Source organism: Pleurodeles waltl, chromosome 4_2 (genome assembly GCF_031143425.1).
Source record: "Pleurodeles waltl isolate 20211129_DDA chromosome 4_2, aPleWal1.hap1.20221129, whole genome shotgun sequence".
Taxonomy (NCBI): domain Eukaryota; kingdom Metazoa; phylum Chordata; class Amphibia; order Caudata; family Salamandridae; genus Pleurodeles; species Pleurodeles waltl.
In genome coordinates, this window is record NC_090443.1 from 756,742,417 (window position 1) to 756,754,567 (window position 12,151).

The window sequence follows — 12,151 nt, forward strand, 5'->3', positions numbered from 1 at the left end:
GGGTAGAAGTGCCCATAAAGCTATCCCTGAAAATAAGAGCTAATCCACCCTCCCATTTATTTTTTACCTTCCCAGGTGACAAAGAGGATGCAATATCCTGGGGGAATAGCTAATAATAGGTCCAAAGCTGATGTTTTTTTCAGCTATGTTTCAGACAGAAATTTAAAACCCCAGTTATTATCAGAGAGTAGATTAAACAGCTCAAAATGGTGTTAGGGAACAGATCTGCAATTATTACAACAAGCTCTATAAATCAGACTGTTACGACTCGGTCGTCCCATCTCTAGGGGGCGCTGTACGGGGACTGTTGGAAGCCTGGGAATTACCTTGAACATTTATCTAGAGTCCCTTGCTGACTCCAGTTTTTTTCTCTTTTCGCCATGATATACTTTTTTTAGTATTACATTTGTTTCCTGGCACTGCAAATCCCATAACGCACAGCCTGCTGTTCAGGAGAGCCTGGATTCTGTTTCCTATTGTTTTCTATTGGAGAATTCCAGTTGCTCCTTTTCACCGTATCCTCTCCTCCAGGACTTAAAAGTGTCTGAAACTACACACACCTGAGACCTCTCCTGTGGAGCCCAGTCATGTGATTCCACCTGGGGTTTTCTGCAGCTTGGAACTGCTTTTAAGCAGCCATTTCCTCAAGATCCTTCGTCGTGCATTGGAGTTTGATTCCTTTGTGGTAGAGACCCTTTATCAGTTGGAGTTCCAATCTTGTTCCTGTTCTGTTCCAGTTTGTACCTGTTTCCTGTTTCTCTGCCCTGCTCCTGATTGTTCCAGCCAGAGTCTGCTTCCTATCTCTTAGCCTTGTACCTGTTTGTTTCTTCCAGGGCCTGCTCCCTGTTTCTCTGTCCTGCTCCTGCCTTGTTTCAGCCTGAACCTGCTCTCTGTTTCTCAGTCCTGTTTACTGCTTTTTCCTACTCCCAGTCCTGTCTCTGTTTGTCCCAGCCAGAGGTTTGCGCCCTGTTTTCCAGTCCTAGTCCTGCCTTTGCTTCAGCCTGGGCCTGTTCCCAGTTCCTGCCTCTGTCTCTTAGTTTGTCCCTTCTGTTTCTGTTTCCTCTCGGTATTTGTGTCTGGTAAGGGTTCTATCAGTCTTCACCAGTGTATAAGTGTCCTCCTTTGTACTGGGATTGGCTCCTGGTTTCCAGGAGGCAATTGCAGCCCCCTTCCTTGTCTAGTGTTATATGTTGTCTTTCGTGCCTAACAGTGACAGTGTGCTATTGCTGTTTCTCCAGGAATTGCCACTGTGTTTCCAGCTGGACCCAAAAGAGCGTGTCTTGTGTATGTAAGTACTATCCTTGTTTGTACTCTAGGGTCCAGAGACAGAATCACTTCTGCTGCCTCCTTTCTATAGGGCTGGTGACTATCTGTAAGAGCAAACTGCACAGAGGCATTGACATTCCTTGTCACTGTGGGAGGTTCTGCACCCTACTCTATGTACAACCCCAGCGTGTTTGTCCATTAGTAATTAGTTTCCTGTTTGTACACACAAGGGTTGCTCTGCTTTTACTTTCCTGCTTCCTGTGCCTGTCTATAGCTGTCCTTTCTGTGTATGCCTTTAGCTGCTCTTCTGCCCCAGTACGCTACCTCTTTAGGATATTCAGTGACCTCAATAAGTGTCCCAACCAGAGTCCTGATCAGATCCGCCCAAAACCGTGACACAGACATGTGTTGTGAGAGGGAACTGCAGCTCTGCTTAGAGGTTTGCTTTTATTCAATGACTATCTGATGGGTTCCTCAAAGAACAATTCAAAATTAACCCATCACATGCACCGTGCTTCTCCCACATTTGTTTGAAGTTAAAATCCTGCAATCGGCGTCATGCACTCACCTGGTCCCAACCGCTGACACAAAACTGGAGTCGATGCTGGACCTCCACTCCCTCTCAGGACAAATCAAGATTCAGGGATGGGGCTTAACAGGATGTGTCACTCCTGGCAGCTTCCGTGTATGCAAAGGAGGGCATTTATGGACCAGCACCTCTGGTTTTGTGAAGATGGAATACACTGGGTATAACAAGAAGAACCAATGTCCTTCAATACACTAGCAAGCATTTACATGTATTTACAATGCACTTCTTCAATACCCAACACTTACAGGTTTCTTCAAAGTCGCGGCAAAAGAGCAGAGTAACCAAATTCATAGATGAGAATATTCTGAGACTCCTGAAGAAGAATTTGAAATACGGATTGGAGCCTCTGACACTCCAGGGTAAACTCGGAACACAGATTGCTATTACTGACACTTTCAAGGTTATACTCTTTACATGGATTGGAGTTATGGGCACTCCCAAGGCATACTAGTAACAAGGTTGCACTCCGTACATAGGTTACACTCGGAAGAAGGTTATAGTGGGAGCTAGGTTATACTCAGAACAAAATTGGAGTTACTGTGGCTTCCAAGGTTGTAATCAAAACAAGGGTTGGAGTTACTGGTGCTCCCAAGGTTACACTAGGTACATAGGTTGGAGTTACTGATACGCCTGTGGTTACACTCAGTACATAGGTTGGGGTTGATAACATTTTCAAGTTATGCTGGAAACACAGACTGGCGGTTACAAGGTACATACAAATATCAATCACTTCTAAAAGAACATTCTTCTTGACACTTCACTTCAGTGGAGTAGCACAGAATTAATTATCTGGTCCATGAGCAATAGCAGTTCAAGTGCCAAGATTAGAGAGAGGGTCTGGAGTAAGGACAACCAAAGAGCACTAAAGGAAAATCACTGAGAAGGAACTGCAGATAAGTCTAGAGTCTTGAAGATGAAAATAGTCAGGCCTGCTTACTACTATAAAGGATTAGTCACACTAATCTGAAGGGAAAGTACTTAGCCTTGTCTTGTACTTTAACGGGAATCTGAAAACGGCAGTAGACTCAGTGCAAGACGCTCAAGAGGAGACAGAATGGTGACTGATGAGGGAAAACACTGTAAGTGTTGCAGAAGCCATGGTCACAGGATCACCAGAAAGGCTTGGAGGACTACAGCACTTGTCTTGTATTGCAGGTACATTTTTAAAACTCAAAGCAACATTTTCAGGTAACATGCATGGATGTATGCCAATTACATGGCAAAAGGGGGAGATCCCTGTGACTAAATATGGTGTGTTATTTTAGGCAAACTCAGTGAATGGTAACAAGGACCTCCTGCAATCGGGAGTAGTGATCACAAGACATCGCAGTGCATGGTCTAAAACCTGAATTTATTACTTCATCTCTCCGTCAGTGTGTGGGGAACAGGCAGAAGAGAGTCCCGCTTCAATGTTCAATGATGGGCAAAGACTGCACCAGCATCTTGAAATGAACTGTGGGCCCCTATGAGACACAATGATTAAAGGGAGGCTGTGTAATTATATAATGTGTTGAACAAACTGCATGGCAAGATTGTGGGCAGTAAGTATTTTTTTAAGAGCAACAAAATGTGTCATCTTGGAGGAAATATCAATAGCTACCAAAATGATAGCATAGCTGTTAAAGTTAGGAAGTTCAGTAGTAAGTTCCAAGCTGATGGCATGCCAGGATTGAGGAAGTATGGAAAAGACACTTGAATCATCTGGAGCGGTGAAGGGAGAAGTCTTGCCTTTAAACCATGTTGGACTAGTCTGAATGCAGTCATGCACATCCTTAGACATTGTGGACCACTCAAACCATAACTGAAAATCTATTAAAATCTCTTGGATTCTTAGAAGCTGTATTAATGGAACATCAGGAGGCACAATTAAGGTTTCTAGTCTAAATTCTTTCAAAGGAGTAGATGAAGTGGTACCATGATAAGAGAACTGCTTGGGTGCGTACTTATCTTTTTCGGTTACCTAAGGGTCAATTTCTTCTCTACTAAACCTCTGCCTAACTCTCCTCAAAAAGTATTTCGGCAACAGAGACTTACAATGTATTCTGAGGGAACAGTGTTCTGGAGAGTCCGATCCTGAATGTCCTAACTTATGTGACTCTGTTCCTCTGGCAATATCTATTTTAAAGATGGGGAAACTTGGGCCACATTACCTGTCATACTGCTGTTTTGTGTAGAAACTCTTCCCACCGCAATCTGAGAGACACTTGCTTCCACAAGATAAGGTGGGGTAGGGCCTAAACATCTATATAATGGGGTTTCACTTGTATTCATGGTCATACCCTCAAGCAACAAGATCGTTTACAGGAATTCAGTAGATTTAGCATAAAACATGCTTTTATCCAATCTGGCAAAAAGAAGACTTTCTGTTTCAGGCCATTAAAGAGGCAGATGCTTGACTAAAGGAAAGTCTTCTGCTCGATGTGAAATCTATGTAGCAACGAAAATTCCTTATGAAGAGATAGTTGTGTGCTCTGTTGTTAATCAAAGATGTCTTCAATGTTTGGGTTATTCCCTGAGCGTGAAGCCAAGAAGTCAAATGTATGAGAGGAACTTGCCAAGAGAGACATGCCTGTCAGCACGTTGTCACAGCAATGAGCGTAACAGTAATACGATTCAAAAGTGACAAGATGAAGAGATTAGCCAATGATAGGATTGTGCAGCTGCAGCAAGGAATTCCTAATATTGCACCAAAGGAAGGCATTTTATTGAGATCAAAGGTCAAGGTCTCTGTGTGCCTTTTCTGACATATTAACGATAGCGGAGTAGTTTGGAATGCAATCAACCCACAACAGAGCTCAGCACCATCAACGGTTCTACCCTGCTGAGGCTTACTTTTAATAACCTGTGGGATGTGTCAGGAACTGGCTAAGGTTACATTTAGGAAAATTCCTCTGGCCACAGAATCAACAAGCATAGAAACCCCTGACTATTTTGAAGTTAAACGATCAGGGTGACTGGTATCATCATAGGTTGTGAAACCTTATTTGAGGAAGCAGCCAGGTAAGGGGTGTGTTTGGTTCAAACATTGTGTCCAACTTAATTACCTCATTGTCAACTGGGCACTCAAGTGGTTTTGGTACCATCAAGGCATTAACCTTCAGAAGTCTCTTTGGTTTTGGTAGTACACACTTGTGTAGAATGTTCTGCCCCACTGCAACAAAGGCACATTTTATTTATTTATTTTGATGTTCCATTATGTTATGGTCATACCTGACAACTGAGTCAATCAACTGGGAGCAGCCTGAGGGTAGGTGTGCAAGGTGCATCAAGGAAATATTAAATTCACTTCTCAATCCCCAAATAAAGGGTAAAGTTTTTGTTTCAACAGCCACTGGAATACCAGAACTAGTATACCAAAAGCAGTGTAGGTAAGGAGGTTCTCACTGTCCTGTCGATATTTTAGCAACTCACTATCAGAAGACTGAACAAGGGCATGTGTAACTAACAGAATAAGTGTTGTCTCTTTAAGCTTTCCAATATCATGTAAAGCCGGGACATTAGGCTCATGGGGTAGATTAGGCCAAATAACTGTGACACCTCTGAGAAACGTCATGGTGAAGGTCATACTAGTCACAAATAACCCGCAAGTGACACTGACCACAGAGTACAACACTATTGTGACAATTCCCACAAAATAATTTGTGCTGGTACAAAGGCATTGGGAATAAGTATGATAACTGTGAAATGATCAGGATTAACTTGTCCGTTAGCAAAATCATTTACTTGATTTCTTAAATCGCCAGAGTGAACTACAAGCTGTACGTCCACTAAAGCCCTACGAGATCTAAAACTTTCAGGATGTCCTTGGACAGAGTCTGGGTCAGGTTCAGGTTCAGAACATGCAGGTTATCATCCATGTTTTCCAAGCGGTGGAAGCATTTAAGCCTCTCCTCTCTTAGGTTAACAATAGGGATTCCTTATTACATTTAATAGGCTGTAACTTCTAAATGAAAAGGTGTAGAAAGCACAGCACCTGGCCCGAGTGAGTCCAGGGGGTCTCCCTAAATGTTCTTTGCAGGCGGGCCCTCATTTTGTTACACCACTGATAAGAACAGCACCTCTGACCCTACCACTTGAGTACCCTACTGGGCCTGTGAAGAACTCAGCTAGGAGGAAGGACTAACAAGCTACTTCAAGGACTGCCACTCTGGACTGCTGCTCTGGAAGAACTGTTTTTCAGATGTGCTCCCCTGATTCCTGCTACCCTCTGCCCTGCTGATGAAGGATTTAACCCATCTTACTTGAACCCAGAGTGACTACAAGGGCATGTTAGCTTGCCCCCTATTCTAAGTCTTAGGGACAAAGACTTCTAATCATCCTGCAACAGGACCTGTCCTTTGCTTGCTTCAAGTCTTGCCTTGCCAAGAGGAGCCAATCCAGTCGTGGGCCCTTGGAAGTAGTTATAAAGTGCTATAACTACCAGAACCTGCACAATGATGCAGTTGTGCCAATGGGAACTGGTGTGTCACCCTCAACGCCAATGCATCGCTGCTGCCTTGAGGATCACAGACACAACATGGCCAACTGTGTGGTGTATCATTTCCAGTTTCTAATGTATCTCTGACTTTGCGTGTCTCGAAACCAACGCTTCACCTACATCTAAAGGATCAAGAACGACAGAACACCTCCTCTGCTCCCACCATCTCAGTTTGGACGTCCGCCCACCCAAGAACTAAGCTCAATTTTCAGCAGGCCAGGGCTGGTTGATGTATCAACCCATGCTCCATCACGGTCAGGCTCAACTTTTGGATTTACACCAGTCTAGCGCGAGCAGATAGCCTCGGCTGATGCTTTAACCTTTTAAACACTACAATGTCATTTAATCTTTAAAAATTCATACCTGAAGTTCTGCTTATTGGACTTTTTGTCATTTTAGTCTTGTTTGTTTGTAAAAACATAATCTAAACTGGTATGCAGTTTTTTGGTGGTGTTTTCACTGTGCTACCTTTTGAAGTGTTGCACAAATGCTTCACATATTGCATCTTAATTTAAGTCTGCTGCTCTGTGCCAAGCTACCAGAGGATGATCACAGGTTATTTAGGGTGTGTATCTGATTTACCCAGACAAGGATTGTGGTTCCTGCGAGCAGAGGGTGCATACTTCTGCCAACCAGAGACCAAATTTCTAATGTCATTTTTTCCTATTGTGTCTCAGGTTGGAGTGGTGCGTGAATTTTCAGGTTCAACCCGCTGCATTTGAAATGATAGGAAAGTAGTATCAAAAAGCAGTGTTTAACACTACTCTTTTCCATCTTGTCACATTCTGAGGACATGATCCTACCCAAGTCTCTGTCATAATAACAAAGGGTGGCATGACATTTAATTCTAGTGCCATCGTTGATAAAGTCCTTCTGCTTCTGAAAAGTAGATCAGTGACAATACTGTATCAGGAAGGCTGTCAAAGGCCTTAGTCCACTGGACTATTTGCAGTGGACTATGTAGGGATGCTGAGTCGAGAGCTGGGCCAGTTGCATATGTAATTGACTTTTCATGCTGCTTCAGCTCCCACACTGGGCTAATTTGGGCACCTTACAGGGATAAAATCCACAGCTGACACCAATTCCAGTCACTACTTGCAGACAAGATTTGGGCAAGATCTGAACTCCTTTTGTTGCTAAAAATGTGTATACATGATTTTATAGGTTTAAAAAAAATCATAGTTCTAAGAAATTGGGTTGTTAGTTGAGCAGGGTGAGAGCCCCACACAAGTAAAAATACAATCCTTGTCAGCGTGAATCACAAAAATCACTAAATAAACCTGTGCCTAAACATCTGGTACCTTAGCACCAAAGCAGGCTCAACCTAGAGGCAATGTATACATTATTTATGCAGCAATCAAAAGGTAATATCATGAAAAAAACACATTAAAAGCCTTTAACCAATTTAGAACAATAGAGAAAAATCCAACCAGTAACACATGCAGTTATTAATTTTTAAAGTTATAAGTGAAAATGGTGCCAAAAAGCACAAAGTTCACTCATGGGTATCTGATCATGCTGGTCTGGATTAAAGTCACAGTTCAATCCGACTGAGATGGAGCATGGATTGGTTGCAGGTACCAGGTTTATCTCAACAGTTAGTGTAATTTATGATAGCCCAAGACCATGCAAGGAGCCTCCGCTGAAGCTTTGCACTGAGGAGTGGTCATTCATGGAGCTTCATTATAGTGGGTGATCAAAGTGGTTGCTGTTTGGCATGAACAGCAGGTTGCCATTGGCACTTCACATTGGTGGGAGATGCATCAATCATTGGTTATCTGGGGAGCCTGCTTGCAGTCACCAGGAAGTCCAAACTTCTGGATTTTCACCTGGAGGAGGAATGCACTCACATGTCAACCAAAGGTCCAGGACCTGGGGGCAGCTCTTGGGGTCAGGACTCACTCAAGCAGAGGCCAGCAGCAGGGCTGAGGCAGGTCCAGAAAGCTTGTTAATTACCTGCAGCTCAAACAAAAGATCAGCCAACTGATCCTTGGAGTAATTTCTAGGGATTCTGGGTTCAAGGCAAACCGATCCAGTCTTCCTTCTTCCGACTGCAGGGCTATCCATCTCCGGAATCTTACACAGGTTCAGTACTATTCTGATGATAGGTTCTGAGAGTGCCATTTTTATAACCAGTGTCAGCCTGTGAGTAGTGAATGCATCTTTTAACTAACCTGCCCGCTTACCTGGGTCTGACTCCAAACTGTGTAGGACAACAAAGGGCAGGCAGTCCTAGATGCAAACTTTATTTGTCAGTGGCTGGGCAGGCAGCTTTAGAAGTCAGGAAAAGGGGGACAACTCCTGGGCTATACTTTGAAGCTCAGGAAGGATTGAGTGAGTACAACCCCCAGGACATCCTGCTCAGGAGGGGAACAGTCTGTCCCACACCCAAGGCCTTTATGTCTCTATGTCTGGTAGGAATACACAACATACCACAAGAGAGCCATTCGGAGATGTATGACCTTGGGCACTGGCAGAAAGGAATCTTTCTAAAAATGACAGTTTCAGAATAGTAATTTATAATCTGACTTTACCTTTAAAAAGAATTTTGAATTAGAATTCAAATGGGTGGAATAAGTATTTCTCTATCTTTCCAAAACTGAAGTTATAAAATACTAAAGCCATATTTATACTTTTTTGCACTGCATTTGTTTCACTTTTTCGTGCAAAAGCGGCGCAAACTTACAAAATATAATTGTATTTTGTAAGTTTACACCAGTTTTGCATCAAAAAATTACACAAATGTGGCACAAAAAAAGTATAAATATGTCCTAGTGTAATAAAGTAACCAAGGGCCAGATGTAGCAAACTTTTGCGAGTCGCAAGTGGCCCAAATCGCAATTTGCGACTCCGAAAAATTGGAAATGGGATGCAAAAATCCCATTTCCGACTCGCAAAATGCGACGCGAGCCATTACCAACTCGCAAAAATAGCGACCCCATTTTGCGACCCGCTAATAGGAAGTCGCAATTTGCGAGTCGCAAACCAAATGCAATAGCCACTCACAAATTGCGACTAGTCGCAAAAAGCCCATTTTGCACTTCCAATTTACCTCTAACTCAGAGCAGGTGGTAAGCAGAACCAAAGTATAAAAGGAGACCCAGAAGGCACCTGGGTTACTCAAGATGGCGGAGATATATGTGATAGGAATGAGGAGGAGAGCCCACGCCGCCCAGCAGAGGAGGAGGAGGAGTCAGAGACAGGAGAAGATATACAGAACCAGGCAGGCACTTTTCCAACAAACTGAGGAGGAGATTTATGATAAATATAGACTCAGCAGTGCAGAAATACTAGAATTAATAGATTTACTCAATCCGCAGCTACAACGCCAGACTGTGCGCAGCTGCGCCATCCCTACGCATGTGCAAGTGCACCTCTTGGCCTCGGGTAGCTATCAGGGGGTCATTGCTGTGGCAGGTGGGGTATCCCAAAGTTCACTCTCACGGTTCTTTACAGCATTCCTAGATGCCTTACTCACACACATGTCCAGATACATATACCTACCCAGGAATGAGGCAGAAATCAACAGCACCAAGTTGGCATTCTACAGGATTGCCAACTTCCCCCATGTCATTGGGTGTGAGGACGGCACACATATACAAATCTGCCCTCCTGCAAACCTGGAATATCTGTTCTGCAACAGGAAGTGTACCCACTCACTGAACATCCAGGTGGTATGTGACGCCCATTATGTTATCACTGACATGGTTGCCAAATTTCCAGGGAGTACACATGACTCCTACATTTTCAGGCACAGTGGGATACACCAATGCCTAGAACGTGGGGAGTTTGGAGACGGATACCTCCTAGGTATAGCTGAATACACCTTGAAGACATACACACAGGTCAATGTGGAAACCATCTATGCTCAGCTAACATTGTACATTTTGTGCCAAACAGGTGACAGTGCATATGCACTACGACCATGGATACTTACCCCGTACTTAACACCCAGCAATGAGACAGAGAGGCGATACAACAGTGAACATAGGAGGACCCAAAATATTATAGAAAGGACCTTTGGACTGTTGAAGGCAAGATTCAGATGCCTCCACAGAAGTGGAGGTGCCCTCCAGTATGCCCCAATAACAGCTTTCAAGATTGTTGGCGCATGCGCTATCCTGCACAACATTGCCACCAGACGTGGGCTACCTCTCACCTCAGAAGACCCAGATTCGGAGGATGACGAGCAAGAGCTACCACATCGCCATCATGGGGATAGAAGCATTGCAAATCAAGGCAGACTGAGACGGGACCACATTGCCAACCAATACTTTGGAAGGTACGTGCTAACTGTCACCACACTCACTAATGTCACACACAAAGAGTCCAGGTGTGAAGTGGAACTAACAAGTGATTTAATTATGTGCACCAAACAAAACTATTTACATTAACAACAGTTCAGGGGCTGTAACAGTCCACCTGGCATGAGGACACATTGACCTCATGTGCCTCTACCCCAGGACAGTGTGGAGCTCATATTCTACACCGGCCTCGGCCAGCATGGCTGGTACCTGGTGTGTCAGCAGTGCCCTGCCTTGCGCTTCCACTGCGCAACACCCTGGTGTCACTGGCTGAGACACTGCTGATGGTGGAGCCCTCCTCGCTGTCCTGCGGCGTGTCAGCCGCGCCCCTAGCCACCTGCCGTGCCTCCATGATATCTACGGCATGGCTGAGATGTCCCAGTCCACGTGCCACATCACTGGCAAAGTGGCCCATGTCTACTTGGAGGCTGACCGTGCGCCTTGAAAGGCCAGTAGTGTTCACAGCCAGCCTGACGATGGAGGCAGACATGGGGTCCAGCCGGTGCAGTAGCTGCCTGTCACGACGCCTTGCACCCTCTCTCTCAGTTATGAGTTCTGCCACCAGTTGTCTCATTGAGAGTGCAAGGTCGCCGACATGTGTGTAGAGTTGTTGCAGCTCAGTGTGTGCCAGCTGCATACCACTGTTTTGGTTTTGCTCCATGCTCCGCATTGCCCCTGATATTCTCCTTATCTCCCGTGTCTGCAGACGCTGACCCCGTAGGAGTGCGGCCTCTGAGGTACTGGGTTTTTCAGAACCGGTACTGATCCGGTAACCCAGCGGTGCCAGGGTACACCCAAAGACCTCGGGTACTTTCCTGATTCAGACTACAGAAACTCAGAGTCTTCTAGGTGAAGTCAAAGATCGAATTTATTGGCTGCAACCAATTGACAAGTGTCCTAGAAGTACAACAGCACGATTTGTATGTTCTCAGGAGACTGTGTTTCAATGCAAAGTCAGGTTTCCTTATATACAGTTTTTTAAGCAAGCTTCAGGCGAACATTCTTGACATTTTGGTTGGTCATTCACATGTTTTCACTACAAAGGAAAAAACAGTGTCATGATGAAACCTCATATTGCATGTCATCCAACCCATAATAAATTACCCGGCAAGGCCTGGTATTTTACATCAGATAAGTGTGGACCCCCAATAAAAACGTGCACCTCCCCCTCGTAAAGTAAGAAGAAGAAAAGAGCAGGTGCAGGTGTGAGCAAGATTAGGCAGGGTGTGTGAGCGATAATAAGGGTTTTATGGCATGGTGTGCCTTGATGCTATCTGATTCGGCCACTGGGAGAGGGACTGACCAAACAGGTTTGGCCTGAGGCAATGGTTCCAGCTTGCCCAGGTCAGAGAAAAGTCAATCAAGGTGTACGTGTCCTTGGAATCAAATCTGACTGTATTATAAGCCTATGTGAGGGCAACTTTTAAAATGGCTGCCGTGTATAAAATGGGAGCCACGAGTGCAGGACAAAAATGGCGATTTCGAGGTGAAAATGCTGCTGGAATTGAGCGAAAA